At 40.4% G+C, this 17,416-nt stretch overlaps 1 pseudogene across 1 annotated transcript; it reads left to right on the forward strand.

Annotated features, from left to right (window-relative positions):
• Positions 1-210: 210 nt before the first annotated feature.
• LOC308611218 (3-hydroxyisobutyrate dehydrogenase, mitochondrial-like) lies at positions 211-4,641 on the forward strand (annotated as a pseudogene). The gene is made up of 2 exons: positions 211-222; positions 3,323-4,641. The product of its transcript is annotated as a 3-hydroxyisobutyrate dehydrogenase, mitochondrial-like (transcript).
• The last annotated feature ends 12,775 nt before the right edge of the window (positions 4,642-17,416 follow it).

A 17,416-nucleotide genomic window follows, 5' to 3' on the forward strand; every position in this document is an offset into this window, starting at 1 on the left:
GATCCATTAATTTATTAAGGGTACCAAATGGTGATATTCTACTAACTAGATGATTATTCATTTACTAGCTAGAACATTATTTCATCAACTACTTGGTTGCCCTGAGTTACAGTTTAATTAGGAAAGGAAGAATAAATGTTTCTTTTATTTTATTTACCAGTTTTACAAAAAAAGAAAAAACAAGAGAGAGAAAGGTTGACTCTTCCAAAGATGACTAATGAGGTATTTTCTTGCTTTGTTGTTGTTTTCAGTGAGGTTGTTATAAATATCGATGCAGAGATTGTCCCCTCTTAGGTTCACGGATCCTGTTCAAGTTGGCTCCTGAGTCCTTTCCACACAACCACAGTAGTCTTTGAAGTCTTCCCAGCTCTCTTATATGACAAGAGGTACCAGGAACATCTTGTTCATTTCTTATGCTGGATTTGAAATCAGCTGTTTCTCCAAGGAGACATTATCCACTGTGTTTATTCAAACTTGTGTTCCTTCTAGTTTAACCTTCTCTCGAGACATGATTTTTTTTAAACAAATTACTTACTGAATTTTTCACCTTTTCAAATCTTGCTATTCTCCAATCACTTCATTTCTGAATTTTTCTAATTTCTTTTATGTTTTTCTTAAAACCAGTTTCTATTCCTTTGAAAATTTCTTTTACTTTTTCCGCAATATCAGGCAATAAATTTCATTTGTTCTGTGGACGTGTCTTTCTGTGACGTTTTCAGGATTTGCTGGAACTTTCTTTTCACCCCTCTTTTTTCTTTTTTTTTCTCACTGATTTTCTACAGGATGTGAATGGAATACTCTTCTGTCGCTCATTTTTAAATGAAATAAGTTTCCACTTTAGGAGGGAAACATAGATCAGAATATAATTTCTAGCTTCAGAACTCCAGGGCTCACTATCTTCTATTATTTTCACAACATAATTTTTTTTATTTATTTATTTTTTGCGGTACGCAGGCTTCTCACTGCTGTGGCCTCTCCCGTTGTGGAGCACAGGCTCCGGATGCGCAGGCTCAGCGGCCATGGTGCACGGACCCAGCCGCTCCGCGGCATGTGGGATCTTCCCAGACCGGGGCACGAACCTGTGTCCCAGCAGGCGGACTCTCAACCACTGCGCCACCAGGGAGGCCCCACAACATAATTTTAAAAAATGACCTTAAAATTTCTAAAATCTTCCTCCTCGGCCCTCCTATGCCCATTTACCCAGGCCTCCTCTTTCCTGTCCTTGTTGAGTATGGGGATTTGTTCTGGAATGGTGCTTTGGTTTGATAGGTGTCAAGGTTTCACAGACCCCAGAACACTTGGCATCCTCAGAACATTTCAAAGTTCTTGCACTCAGCTGCAAAGTGGAGCCTGCAACATTCACTCCCGGTTTCTGCCGCTGTTCTCAGTGAGTTTTTCAATCTCAGTGAGTTCGTGAACCATAGTAACCTTTGGCTCTCCTTAAAGAGAGAGAGAGTCCTTCCCTCGTCTTCCTCCCACACACCTTGGGATACACATATGTAGGTCTTTTTCCTGTTGTTGGTTTGTTCCTACCTGGCTGTATGTTGCAGTTAATGTGGACACCTTGTTGTAGATGTTGTCTGTGGGTTTTTGATCTTGCTATCCTAGATGCTTTTCTTTCTTCTTTGTGGGGGTGGGGGGTTGTGTATTTAGGGGAGGGGTGGCATATTCAGGGATAAAAATCTTCTCTGTAGCCACCACCATTTCCCCAGAATCCTCTGCCATTAATATTTAAAACAAAATCATGGGAATCATTATCCGGATCCTTAGGATAATCATTACACTGTATCTGTCTTTTTTCCAGGCTTCAAGCTGCCTGTGGCTCGCCACGTTAGTATACTGACATGACTGGGCAATGCCTAATTTGATGGGCTCTTTCTGTACTACCTTCCTCCTAATCATGACAGTCTTGTACGCTATACATAGTCTTCTTCACTGATAGGGAATTTAGAAAATACAGGAAGCCATGGGTTTAATAGCTGAAAGTGGAATTAATGTGTTCTTTTTCTCAGGTAAAATATCATAAGACTCCTTAGGCCAAAGTTGTAAAATGAAATCGCAACTTTCCTGGAATCATTTTGCAAACGTGAATGCCCACATAAAGTACACTAGGACTTGAATCCAAGGAATAACACATTTTTAGAGCCTCCAAATGTATAAACTTAGTACAATTCTGCATTACTTCTTAAGGCAACTGAAGAAAATAATTTTGTGATCAAATAAATATTGATTTTATTAACAGTTATTTTAAAAGTTTACAAAACTTATAAAAAATGTTAAGGCTCTATCAGCCTCATCAGTTGTTAATTTCTTTTCTAGAATCTTGGATTAAGGAACAGTCGTTTGAGGGGAAACATGGTATAAAATGGGAAGATAATCTAACAGTAAAGATAGTTATATCTCTTCCTGTGTGATGAACTACTCCTAAGCTTGGTGGTTTAAAACAGCAGGCACTTTATCTCCTCACAATTTGTGAATCAGCAGAATGGGCTGGGATCTCCTGGGTGGATCTATCTTGCTTTCACCTGAGGTGACTACTGAGGCTGCCATCATCTGGTTGCTGGACTGGGGCTGGTTGCTTTCACATGTCTGGCCATTGGTGCTGGCTGTGGCCTGTGCCTAGTCTCCACTAGGTTAGCCAGGCTTCCTAACATGTCAGGTTTCCATGAGGACAAGCCCTAAAGCACGAGTGCTCTTCAAGCTTCAGCTCTTGATATGCCATTGGGCCAAAGCAAGTCACGTGACCAAGCCCAGGTCAAGGTGGAACAAAACTACACAGGGTGAGAAAACGGGGGGAGGGGCATTTGCACTGGGGGTCAGTAGTCTAACAAACTGCTGCAATAACTCTATAAAGAAAAACACCCCGGAGGACAACTGGTAAAAAATGAATGTGTGCGGGGTGGGGTGGGGTTTGGCATAGGGGGGCAAAGGCAGTAAACAGAGGCTACCAAAATCTGAAGATTCTGGAATTTTTGGAAAATCCACTGGGATTAAAGGAGTTACACAACCATGTTCTGACACCAGAAGAAAGGTGCCAGTTGAGCATCAGGGAAGTCTAGCGCTCTTCCTCCATCGCATCAATTTTCACGTTTCTTTGACTCAGCATATTTGTAGAATGAATCATGACTTTCTATAAATTTTTAATTCAGTTTTTCAAAGAAATAGTGACCTCGCTTCTATCTGCTGTGCCGCAAAAATGCCGTAGAAAAAAATTCCTTCTGTTAAATCGCTCACTAGGTGAAACTGTATGTGTAACCTAGTACCAAAGAGGTATTAAGAATCGCCACAGCCGAGCCGGCCCTCCGCATCACGCACCCTATAGCAGCCAGTGGGTGAGCCGGGAGTCGAGGAGGTCACCGTGGGAAGGAGGGGCACGGGCAGCGTGGCAGCCTCCTTCCGTCTCCGTGGAGCCACCTCCGGCCTCCGGTACAGGGAGTCGTCTGCAGCAACCAGTGGTGGCCAGCCTTGCAGCGCTGTGTTCTAGGTCAGTAGCTTCCAAGACTCCAGTTGGATTCATTGGAGTAGGCAACGTGGGGAGTCCAGTGGCAAAAGAGCTCATGAAACATGGCTAGCCACTCACCATTGTTGATGTGTTCCCTGATTCATGCAAAGAGCTTCTAGATGCAGATGAACCCTGTAGTGTCTTCTGCAGGGGATGTAGCCGAAAAAGGTGACAGAATTATTACAATGCATCAATGCACTAGAAGCTTATTGTGGAGCAAATGGAATTCAAAAAAAAGTGAAGAAAGACTCACTATTAATAGATTCCAGTACTGTTGATCCTATGGTTTTCGGAGAATTGGCCAAAGAAGTTGAGAAAATGGGAGCGGTTTTCACGGATGCCCCTGTTTCTGGTAGTGTGGGAATGGCTCGATCTGGCCACCTCACACTTAGGATGGGAGGGGTTGAGCTGCTGTGGTGCATGGGCTCCCATGTGGTGCATCGTGGAGCTGTTGGGACTGGCCAGGCTTCGAAGATCTGCAAAAACTTGCTGCTGGCTATTAGTAGGATTGGAACTGCTGAAGCTATGAATCTGGGACTCAGGTTAGGGCTTGACCCAAAACTCTTGGCTAAAATCCTAAATACGAGCTCAGGACAATGTTGGTCAAGTGACACTTATAATCCTGTACCTGGGGTGATGGATGGAGTTCCCTCGGCTAATTACTATCAGGGCGGATTTGGAGCAACACTAATGGCTAAGGATCTGGGATTAGCATGAGACTCTGCTACCAGCACAAAGAGCCCAGTCCTTCTGGGCAGTCAAGCCCATCAGATCTGCAGGGATGTTGTGCGTGAAGGGCTACTCAAAAAAAAAAGACTTCTCATCCGTGGTCCAGTTTTTGCAAGAGGAGGAGACATTCTGAGTTTGCCCTCTGGCTGTGAACACTGAAACATTGAAACCAAACTGTGTCTTGGAGCCCCTTATGGCTCACTCCACAGGAAAATGGGCTTAATCAAAGGTCAGCTGTCTGCTTTTGAGTGTGTAGGTCAGGGGTTCCCAACCCCTTGGCCTTGGACGGGTACCAGTCCACAGCCTCTTAGGAACCGGGCTGCACAGCAGGAGGTGAGTCGCAAGCAAGCCAACTAAGCTTCATCTGCTGCTCCCTATGCCTCACATTACCGCCTGAACCTCACACACCCCGCCCCCCCTCCCTGGAAAAATTTGCTTCCAGGAAACCGGTCCCTGGTTCCAAAAAGTTTAGGCACCTCTGGTCTAGGTCACAGTAGATCCTGGGATTTTTCACCCATTCTAAACTGCTTATTCTTTTTATCTATTTAGCAAACATATCATCTGTAATTTTTTTCTCTGCAAGCCACTGATGGTAACTGCTAGCTAGCTAGCTGATTGGCCTTTTTCAAAAGTTTGATTCCTAAGCATCTTCAGCTAAAACGCTGCCTACTTCACTCAGGATATTATTTACTCCACTTTACAAATAAAACTAAAATTGTTTTCAACAGGATAAAATCTATCCTCGAGGAAAGAAAAGAAATTGGTGTGAGAAAAGATATTAGAGAAAGGGGAAGTATAGTGAGTTACTACCTGTGTCCCTCAGAAAATTTGTCCTGTTAAATAACCCAGTGGTGATATTCTTGCATTGAGATTACTGGTTTATTTTCTAGGAGTTGTTAAAGCAAGAGAACTCCTTGCTGCATGTTATGTAATTTGGACTCTGTTACATTATCTTGTTGTGCCCCTCTTGTAACAACTTCCCATACTCAGCAAACTTGTTTTTTCATATTTTTGCTTCCTTGTCCATTTTTACTGCATATTTTTTGACTTCAAAAGAATGACATCTTTAGAACTGTTTCAGAGCCAACGATGATATGTGCTTTAGATAATTATTACACTATGCTAAATATAACCATATTCTTTTGAATTCAAATAGATTTCTATGCTGATAAAAAAAGAGAGGCACATTTCATCAATGTTTAAATAGTATCCTTCTTCCTCTAAAACTTAAAATAGGATTCAGTCTGATTGCTAAAGGGTTATTTTCTTCAACAACAAGAGCTGACTTAGGCCATTTCTTGGCAGTGGAATCTGAGCATAGAGGTCCCTGTCTGACTGCCCTTTGTTTCTCACTCACAGTATCCTGGGTGAGTGTAATGGACGGGCGTGCCCTTATGACTTAGCCCACTGCTACTGCTCCTGATGAGGGCTAATGGTGTGGGCCACTTTAAATCTTGCCCAGCAAAGTGCTGACATCTGGGGTTTCCTATCAAGTTTACCAGATATTTCACAGTAATTTCATAATTTACACAACATAAAAACACTGATTTTGAGCTTAGGAAAGCATTTCATTTAAACAGATAGAGAACACTACTCTACAAAATGGTTTAAAATTTGTGAGCAATTGCATTAAATAAACTCTAATATAAATTAATCTAATACAAGTAAACTAATAGTTGCAAAGCTACTGGTTGCTTCAGAAGCGGTGGCTACGGATAACTTCAAAGTTGTTTCCTCAATTCATTAAGAGGAGAAACTATTTGCTGTCAGCTTCTTCTTGGGGAAGCTTAGTTTGATGCTGATTCGCGTTATGAATGTATAGGAACCATTACTGGTTCTTCCTTTCCATATTCAGTGCACCATTATACTTCTATCCTCTTAAGATCTGGATATCTGTTACTGCTCCTGTTGGCTGGAGCCTGGGAGGAGGAAAGCTATCAAGAAAAAAGGTCAACAAGTGTTAAAGATTTTTAGCATACCACTGAGCCTTTTTATCAACCATAATCATAAGAAATAATAATTAAAATTACTTATAGCCTGGTCAGTGAGACCTTGAGTAAATTGTGGAAGCATCCATGTTTCATACAGTTTCAGGGGATGGATATTTCCTGTTATTAACTCTATATCCTCTTCAACTGGAACAGAGAGACCTTTCTCTGTTGAAGCAGTTTTGTCTTTTTCCTGGGCATTTTCAGTTTTCTCTTAGGAGAGACTTGTAAAGCTTACATATACAAACTTACACATACACGTATAAAGCAAAGAAGGGATAGGGCAGTCTTGAGAGGACACGGTTTTGTAGCAGGCACACAAGACAGAGCTAATACTCCCTGATTGCATTTGCCTCCCTAGCCCCATCTCCTTTGTGGAAAGCATCAGCATTCTGACTGGTCTCTGCACCCCACTAACTGGACGGAACACTGCATTGGCATTCTTAGGGAGCACTGATGGTCCCTCCGGAAACTGTGGTTAGAGCTTGTGCAGCCAAAGTGCACAGGAAAGAATCAAATATACTTCAGATAACATGCTTACTCTGTTTTGCTTAATTAGCACTTACTCCCTGTAAGAGGCTGATTTCTGCTTTGACAGGGAGTAATCGAACTCGGTATTCACGCAAACCATAAAATTAAAGTTAACATACCTCAGCTTTTCATCCTACTGGAAGAAATGTATGAAATCTAAAGTTATTTTTTAATTGCTGCTGTTTAGAATGCCTGAAGCCCATTTGCTGAACTTGTTAAAGAGCAGTGTTAATGAGGGTATTTTTCGTTTCTTTCTTTTCCGACCACAGCATGAATTCTCAGCCCAAAGTGTGCCCTGTTTCCCACAATAGAGACAGGGGAAAAAGTGCGAGTCTCTCACCACAAAGCATGAGACAACTACAAATACTTCTCTCCCAGAGTTAACATTGATGAGAGTCTTTGTGGAAAAGAACTTCCTCTTTTTGCGGGAATACAGTAGAAATGCAAGATGTATTCTCCACAATTTCACTATTGGAAAAATAATTTCATAGTCTCTCTCTCTCTCTCTCTCTCTCTCTCTCTATATATATATATATATATATATATATATATATATATATATTTTTTTTTTTTTTTTTTTTTTGCGGTACGCGGGCCTCTCACTACTGTGGCCTCTCCTGTTGTGGAGCACAGGCTCTGCACACGCAGTCTCAGCGGCCCTGGCTCACAGGCCCAGCTGCTCCGTGGCATGTGGGATCTTCCCAGACCGGGGCACGAACCCGTGTCCCCTGCATCAGCAGGCGGACTCTCAACCACTGCGCCACCAGGGAAGCCCCATAGTCCATATTTTTTATTGGTCTTCTTAAAAACATACACAGTGTTTACAATAAGGAGTAAAAGAGAAGATTTTCAATGTGATATTTCAAGGAGCATTTTGTAAAGGCAGGATCCAGTGCCAACTTTGGAAAATTAACACACACCTATGAGATCAAAGAGTCACCTGCAAAAAATTTTATTATGTTTTTCTTTCATACTAGTTTCCTAAAGGTGCATTGTTACTTCTTGGTAATGTAATAGTCAGAAAATACAGCAAATAGTTTCTCCTCTTAATGGTGGCCATTTGAGGAAGAAGTAGCTCTTACATAAGTGTCTAGTGACCTTATCTCTTTTGATACAATACCTCTTGGTTTCAGAGGCTTGCACAGATTTCCTCTAAATGAATAAACTTAGTAAGATTTTTCTAACTATCAGTCTAAAAGTAGATTTAGAAATCTACTTCTGAAGCAGTTTTGTTAAGTAATTATTGGTCAGTTCTCTTTCTGATTGGTACTTCTTTCTGCAAAACAAATCCCTGTACTTAGAACAATTAATACCACCATCCCTGGCTCCTTGATTATTACACAGTGATGTTTCTTGAGAAAAAAGCTTACCCTTTTTGGGGGGAAACTTCAGTCCCTGAAGTAATACTTCATTAAAACTAGATCTGCTTCTAATGCCAGTGTGATGCAGATCAGTATCCCCTTTCTTTTGACTTTCCAGGATGTGTGAAGAGAATGGTATGGTTTGGTTTAGGAAGGGTTGTAGCTTAAGAGGATTGCATTATGTTTCTGTGTCACTTTGGGGGATTTTATTTCAATATTATATCCTGTTCTGTAAAAACACCCTAGTCATTCTCTTACTTATTATTAAATAATTAAACGCTGCCCTTTGTTTACTTTCCCCTTCTGATCAGAAGACTCCTCTCCACTCTAGGCCTTGATCTGAGTTCCCATTCATCAGCTTGTAGTAGATACACTTCTGGTTTCTGAAGTCAGACAGATATGGGTCCCATTTCTGTCTTCATCAGTTATAATTTAGCCTCTGATATATGCATACCAGAGCTGGGAGTGACAAACATTTTGCTTCTCCTTATTTTCCCAGGGTTCTGTGCATTTTAATAGAGGATCACAATATTTGAAGTAGAGCTGGGATGGGGTGGAACGAAAGAGCAGGAAAACATGCTTTTAGGAAGGTCTGATATACAAATCACATGGAGGTAACTGCTTGAGGGAAAACCACCCCTACCTGAGTATTGTCAATAAAGTAGCACAGGGAGGCAAACGAATCAATTGTTCACTAAAAATATTCTTCTTTAGAGGAATAAAATTCACAAGAAAGCCTCATTGCAAATAAAATATATTTGTTTTCCTAAAGGAAGATATTTGGAAAGTCGTAGTAAATACCTCTTTTGACCTTCTGTGTCCCTAGTGTTCTATCTCCACTAAGTTTTATGAACACTACATAGAGGAGGAGGCTGAGTCTCAAAGGCCATAAGTAAGAGATGGATTTCAGAGCCTTTGCAAGGTCCTTTATGCCCCATGACTTCCCATTGCTTGTGCTTTTCATCCAGATAGGTGCTTAGGATACCAGAATGAATACATCTCTTTCGAGAGGTTTTTAACAGACATTAGATCTTAAACAAGTACAACACCTAACAAATAGAACAGAATGCTTTATTTAAAGCAGAAACAGAATAAATGCTCACCTAGTATCATTTAAATCCCCATTAAATTATTTTTTGAATCAACATGTTTATATTTGAGGGTATTTTCTTATTTTTTCCTAGTTCCCTTTACTTGCACCTCCTTTCTTTTTCACTTTTCCCAACTGAAATGTTTATGGTTTCAAAAGTAATTACTTCTTGAAGAAAGTTTTCATGTATACTAAGTGCTACCTAATGGAAGCCATAGCATAGAGTCTGCTAGCGTTTAGAGTGGTATAATACATAGCCAGGTTGAATCAAGTGGGAGACAAGGTTCATCATTCTTTTAAACTGGCAGTGTTGCCAGAGGTGGATTAATATGCTCTTTGAATCTCTTATGTGCTGTAAGTCTCCTTGATCACAATCACTGTGTTAATGGTTGAGGTTTTGAATTAGTGGTGTCTCCTGGGCTCAGCTGGGCCAAGTCCCTTCACCTCTCTGGCCATATTAGGTGATGGTTTTCTCATTTCAATACATGATCTATGTTAGAGGGAGTGTTGACTATACCAGACTTTTAACGTGGGCACCCAGAAAGTGGAAGAATCTCTCTACTGGTGATGAATCATAACTCTTTTCATTGTGAATATAGTCCTTCCCTTAGGTAAGGTAGGAACACCATGAGAAATAGAAAGTTCTCGGGTGTCTGTGGAAGCTGGAGTGCTCTCGACCTGTCAGCTCACTGGCAGAGCAGGCTTCGTCCAGACACTAGAGAACAAAATGTGAAATTGGCACCAGCCAGCCTCTCCATTGCACAGGATATCCCTATTTAAATTTGACAATCGGGATATTTTATAATTTGAAATTCTTGTCATCTGGTTTTCTTTAGTTTTTTCTTTGGGTTGAAAAGACTGAGAAGCTTGTTAAAAAATCTGGAATTCTGACGGTGAGGCTTAACCAGATCTATTGAGTCATCAATCAGCAAACATTGACCAATGCTTACCATTCCCTCAGTTACTATACTAAGGACCCAGACACGTCTCAGATAGTGGCCTTGCTCATTCACTGTATTTACAGTACTTTTTTCTAAATGTAACCAGAGCTCAGGTAAAGACAAGACATTGATTTGAGTCTGAAGTAAACAAAGCTGACTGGTCTGACCCCTTCAGTTTCCAGAATTCTTTTGTTTCAGGTAGTAATTTTCCCAGACCAATAGAACAAAGTCCTATCGTCTATTTATTTAATATTTTATCACAATAGTCCTTGCCCCTTTGACCTCTAGTGAGGAAACTTGCATAAGAAACTAAAATATGCTTAGGTTCTATGGGTAAGTGCAGATAATGATATGAATGAAATTGAAAATGAAAGCAAAGGTAGAAAAGCCAGTTCTGAATAGATGAAGTAAGACAGAGGTATTTGAAAAATCAAGTAGAAAAGATACAATAAGGAATGGAGAGCTTCTGGAAGTTTTCCAATAGGTGAGGGGTTGGTACATCATTTTCTTTTAATAACATGTCTGGCAGTTGTATGCCAGAGAAAGTTATAAGGGGGTTGACTATGTGCATGAAGTCCAGTGAGAACACTGTTTCTGTAGGCCACTGACGGTGTTCTGAGTGTACATTCTATAGTACTAGAAATTAAGTTAGGAAACAAAGGGTAATCTGATGTCATTTTAAATGACATTTCACAAATGATTAGAGAGCTAAAAGGTGTCTTTTTTCACTCAGCCAACACGTTGAGCACGTACTATGGGGCAAGCACTGTGCTTATGGGTAAGAGATAAAAGAAAAAATAAAGGCCAGAGGAACTCAAAAGAGAGTGTGAGAGATGCATAAACAACTCATTACAATCAAATAGGGAGAGGCTATTAAATAAATAGATCATAAAAATGTAACTTTGTAAAACAGAACTTAGAGTCACTAACCCTGCTAATAGGGGATATTAAAGAGAATGCCAACAATGAGGGGGTTTGGAATTAGGTTTTGAATGTCAGTAGGAATGTTCCACGTGGAGAGAAGGTCAGGGGCATACCAGGCAGAAGGAACATCCTGGACTTGAGAACCAACACAATATGTTTAAGTGATTGTAACTGAGATTTTTTTGACTAGAGCGTAGGGTATAAGTTGCCAAATGGTAGAAAATAGAGTATAAAAGTTAGGCTGGAATAAAAGTATAAAGTGTCATAATTCTTATGATGAAAGTTAGGTGTTTTCCTACAAAATGGGTTACTTATAAATATTTTAAAAATAGAGACTGCTGTGTAAGGCTTGAAAAAGCACTAAATCAGAGTTGTACAGAGCTCAGGCTTAGTGGTGAAAATTTCTGTATTTTGTTTTCCAGGTTGGATACTGTTACAATTCTTCAACATTTCTTTTTCCTAAGTAAAGGCATCTGGTGAAAATATGGGATCCATTTTATCCTGGGGAAGTTTTGTCTTAACCTTTCTTCTATGTATTTTTCCTATTTAAAATGCTTTTGCAGAATCAAATCGTACGAAGTTCGGATACTTGAAGTACCTGCTCATATTCTCTCTTGGACATAATGGGAATAATTGGGAAGTCTTCTCTAATTTTGAGACTACCATGACTACTCTCTTATGTTGGTTATTCCTGTAGATGAACCAATTTTAGGTTCATCTGAGTGATTAGTTAAACTTACTCCTCACAGATTGATTCAGCAGGTCTGAGAAGATATCTCAGAATATGTATATAGAGAGATAAACAGTAAGAAATTACAGTAAGCACAAAAACAGATAAAGATCATTCATAATTCTTCATAAGATCTTATTTTCTCTCATTTCTCTCTTATTTTTTTCATAACTTTTCTTTAATCATATGAAAAAGAAGGGAATTTACATGGAATAACAAAAGATATGCAAAACTTAAGGAAACACAATTTTCTTAAATTTCTCAAACTTATTTGTATAGGATTCAGAATGCACTTAAAATGATTAAATGACTTAAGCTAAATCTTTTTTATTGCAAACTGTTTTAACCCAATTAACCAAGCAAGAAACTGAGAGTCATTCTTTACTCTTCTCCCCACCCTTAAACTCTGGAACAATCCCTAAGAATCGTCATAATTATACTATATATATATATATATGTGTGTGTATATATATATATATATATATATATATATATATATATACACATACATATATATATACACACACATATATATACACACATATATGTGTGTATATATGTATACACACACACACACACACACACACACACATATGTCCATTCTTCTCTATGTCCATTGTCATATCTTTTACATTTCTTACTCGGATGTAACATCCCAGTTCACTTTTTCCCTGACTCCAGTATTATTTCTGTCTTGTTTATTCTCTGCATTGCAACCTAAATTTCACTCAACGGCTTAGAGCTCTTTGATAGCTTCTCTTTAATTTTGGGGAAAAGGCTTCAAGCACTGTGCTCTTGCCTACTAGTCCACCCTCATCTGCTTTCTCTATCCTTACTTAGCATCTCCTTCTTCCATAAATTTTCAGCAATACTCAGTAGACTTCAGGGTTAGACTTCTCTTACTGATGAACTTTCTCCAGGTAATGTCATCAATTTGTATCATACTTTACTCATTCAATCCTTGGTTAATGCACTCTCATCATACAAGTTTCAAAATAAACATTGAATCTCTGGCTTTTCATGACTTCCATTAGAGATTAAATTCCCTTTCTACGTGTTCTTATAAAACTTGGCTGTCCAGTTACCTATGAGAGGTAAAGTTCTATTTTATAGTTCATTGCCCCTACTACATTGTAAACTGCATGTGAACAATGTCCTTATTTACCAGTGTTGTAGGTACTCAATGAATATTTATTCTGTTAAAAGATTTATTCTGTTAAAAGTTAAGAGACTGTTTATGTTCCATAAATAAGAGAAAATGTAGCTCAGAACCAAGTAGTGGCAAGAGGCTTGAATAAAAGTAGACAATATTGAGAGAGAGTAGGAATTTAGGTTAGAGAGTACTTGGTTACTGAATTAATTGTGAAGGTGAGGGATGATTATACAGCGTCCAGAGTTTTATTATTCCTTTAAATTAATTTTTATTAGAGTATAGTTGCTTTACAATGTTGTGGTAGTTTCTGCTATACAGCAAAGTGAATCAGTTATACCTATACATATATTTCCTCTTTTTAATATTTCTAACCATTTAGGTCACCAGAGAGCATTGAGTAGCGTTCCCTGTGCTGTACCATAGTTTATCATTAGTTATCTATTTTATACATACTGGTGTATATATGTCAAACCAAATCTCCAAATTGATCCCCCCCTTCCCCCCGCCTTGGTATCCATGTGTTTCTTCTCTACATCTGGGTCTCTATTTCTGCTTTGCGAATAAGTTCATCTGTACCATATTTCTAGGTTCCACATATAAGTGATATTATACGGTATTTGTTTTTTTTTGATATTGATCTGCATGAGTTGCTTATCTAGTTTACAAATTTATTTATGTTTATATTTTTTGGAGATGAATCCCTTGTCAGTTGCTTCGTTTGCAACTATTTTCTCCCATTCTGAGGGTTGTCAGAGTCCAGAGTCTTCAGTGTTCCCCCAGTATCCAACTTGGACAAGTGTACAAATAGTGGTGGTCTAAATGATGTAGAGAGATGAATAGTGGAAGTAAGTATTGAAGGTAAAATTAATCGTTCAGTAACATCACATAATTAATTTTAAGTGCCCATGTTATATTTGGGCAGAGTTGTTCAGTTGGCAATTAGTTAAGTTTGTAAGAGACTCAGGAGAGAGAGATGTACGTTTTAGGTCAAGATCTGTGATATATATGGTGGCTGGAATCACAAGAGTAGATGAGACCATCTATCAAGGGCAGAAGAGAGCTTCTGAGAAATACACATCTCTTGGCAGAGGGCAAAGTGAGAGTGCCCAGTGAAAGAGATAAGGATGTCCAGAGGCAGGAGGAAGAAGTAGCAGGTTAAGATGCTACTGTTGTTAAGGTGAAAGATTTTTCTGAGATGACAAGTTTGATCAACAAAATCAAATATTGCTGAAAGGTGACATAATGACCAAACAGCATTCACTCAATTTAATCACAAATTAAATGTTGGTGAATGCAATTCCAGTGCAGATAAGTAAGAAGAAAAGAGCAAAATTGTGTGAGTCACGAGGTACATAAAGATAAGAAAATACAGACAGTGAGAATAAATACAATTTTTGATAAACTGCACTGTGAAATTAGGAAGAGAGAAAAGGTAACTAGAGAATTACTTGGCATCAAGCAAGAGTAATTTTTAATGGGAGGAGGGCAGCTTTTTAATGGGAGGGGGCCAAAATAAAATCGCTAAAGAGGAAAACCTTAACAATCCCAGTGAGGTGGGAAAATGAATGGAAGATACTGAGAAAGTGAGAATAGGTATTGATAAACTATGTCGAAAAGCTATTCATGGACGTAAAGAGAAAAAGTTAGTTTGGGGTGTTTTTGCTTTATAGTCTGTGTTTTCTCTGTGAAATAAAAGTTTGATGGGAGGTGATGTCACCTCGAGATAGCACTCATCAAATATCCTATGTGCTTATCTACATTTTTCATCCTCCTTTGTAGTTCAACTGTTTTCCTTTGATTCGTTGTGGCCAGTGGCAAAGAAGCAGAATCAAGTGTATCACTTCTGAGCTGAGGTCATTAGGAGCCAGTGTCCCTCTTGTCTGGTCCTCTGCTATTGTGACATGGGAGGTCAGATAGTCCAGATGACGTGGCTGCAAGATGGATCAGGACCATGTGATCTGTAAGGGCTTTACTCAGTAGAGAAATAACGTACTCGTATTTTCCACTGAGATTCCTGTGTTCAATAGATCTGCCTGTGAGAGCTCAGAGAGCATAGCGAAGGCTGAAATGACAAAGACAGAGGGAGAGATGTTGGTAACAGATGGAAGGCGCCTGGCAGATAATATATTAAATGGTAAACAAAGCTGCTGGAGTAAGAGAGAGAGTATATAAGAGATGAGAAGAAGGCCAACTGTCTGTAGTATCTAACGCTAAGGAGTGAGGAGAGAAACAACTGAAAAATAAAAATAAAAAGAATGATGAGAAAGAAGCTAGGTGGTATGCCAACAGAAATCATAAGATGGCTATAAAACATAAAGGAAGGTAGTTTTCAAAGAAGCGCCATTTAATGGAGTCAGTTGTTTCCCAAAGGCAAAATGCTATGGGAACTGAAAATAAAGCATCTGATTGGATGGCTAAACTTTTATGAACAAAAGTGGAACCATTTCAGGAAAGTCATGGGAGAAGATGCTGTGTTACAGTGGGGAGAGTAATCAATGTATTGTGAGGAAAGTTGCCTTCATTTGCAAGAAATGCCAATTAAGAAGTGAAGAGAGCCTTTAAAGGGAAGGGATAATGTAAGAAAATCAAAAAAAAATTTAAGGAAACTTGAATAATTCGTAGACAAAGAGGGAGGTATTAGTGAAAGACTGAAAATCAGAGAAAGCTATCTTAAGTTGTTGTTATGGACTGAATTGTGTCCCCCGAAAAATTATATGTTGAAGCCCCTCCTAATTTGACTGTAGAAGATAGGAGATAGGTCCTTTAGGGAGGTAACTGAAGTTAACTGAAGTCATAAGGGTGAGGAAATAATCTGACAGGGACTGATGATGCCTTTATAAGAAGGGGAATAGATTCCAGAGATCTCTCTCCCTCTGCTCGTAGAGGAAAGGCCGTGTGAGGACACTGCAAGAAGACAGCCATCAGCAAGCCAGGAAGATTGTTCTCACCAGGAACCAATTCTCATGGTATTCAATACCTTAATCTTGGACTTCCACCCTCCAGAACTGTGAGAAAATAAATTTCTGCTGTTTAAGTCATTCAGTCTATAGTATTTCACTATAACAGCCCAACCAGACTAATACAGACCTTCATGTACACTGCAATATACAGAAGCTAAACAATGATTGTGAGCCAGAGATTCCATCTTGAACAGAAGTGTAATGACGCTTGAGGTACTCACAACTTCACGAATTTTGTCAGAAAGATGTGAAAAAATGTCAGTCAACCAACGGTTCTGATAGTGGATATTTTCTTTATGTGTTTGACATAAAGCAGTGTCTGACAGCCTCCCTGATACCCATCAGTATCGCAGTTTTGATTCTGTGGCTCCAGTTCCACATGGCACCAAGGTGCTCTGTACTGTCCATTCTTGGGTTTTTGGGTGCTGTACCTATTGCCAATAGGTGGGTCAAACCACTGGGGCTCTTCTGAAGTCCTCCCTAAATTTGGACCCAGCTTCAGCTCCAAATCCGAGTCTTCAGAGAGCCCAGGCTGAGGCTCGCCTGCCACAGTAGACACATTGGCTAACGGGTTGCACTGCAGCACCCGCTCAGACAAGGGCACCATCACGTTGCCACCGTTCTTCTTCTGCAGGGGTGGACCCGTGGACAGTCAGCTTGGCCCCCAGCACAGCCAGCTGCCTGTTCACTCTCTCGGCCCCTGTGAGGAAGGTGTTCAGCCCTGGCTTTGAGGTCAGAGTCGTCTCCTCTCTGGGTTTGTGTGAATGGAGGAGCCGCAGCCCTGGTCTGGGTGGTGTGTTGGCCCTGGGTTTCCGGGTTTGGAGGAGTATCTTACCACCTAGACCCCCACCTAGGGCTGAAGAGTTCAGGGGCTGTGGACCGTGGGTTTTGGGGGCAGAAGATATTTAACCTGGCGTTTGAGGAAATGGAGGGAGAAGAGGCTCAGGTTCAAGGGCTCCTGGTTTGAATCTCTTGCTTTAGGTTTGAGGGCCAGGGCAGTCTCTCACCAGAAGCTGCAGGATATCATCAGGAACATTGCGAGTGTTCTTGCACATACCCCGGGCAGCTGAGTGGGAGAAGATGACCGGTGCCTGTGACACTTGTAGGGCTCGCCGTGTCACAGCATCCGAGACATGGGCCAAGTCCACCATCATGCCCAGGCGGTTCATTTCTGCCACCACCTTCTGCCGGGACAGGATGGGGAGAGGGCATGAGGGCTGCATTTATCTTGTGTGTATTTATCTGTAGGGAACAGGCGGGGCTGTACATCCATGTGGGGCAGGGTATGGAAGCCGGGTCCTTACCTCGCCAAAGCCGGTGAGCCGACTGACATTGCTGTAGAAGGGGTGGATACCCTTTGCTGAGCTCTGTGCCCTGCAGGATGGCCAGGAGGCAGTCTAACTGGTGGCCATGACTTGGCTACAAGAGCGTAGAAAGAGGTTCTGTCGAACCGTCTACACCTGCAGCTCCCTGGTGCAAGAGGAGGGACCCAGACTGGACTGTGCCT

The sequence above is a fragment of the Mesoplodon bidens genome (genome assembly GCF_964165515.1).
Source record: "Mesoplodon bidens genome assembly, contig: HAP1_SCAFFOLD_432, whole genome shotgun sequence".
Classification (NCBI taxonomy): Eukaryota; Metazoa; Chordata; class Mammalia; order Artiodactyla; family Ziphiidae; genus Mesoplodon; species Mesoplodon bidens.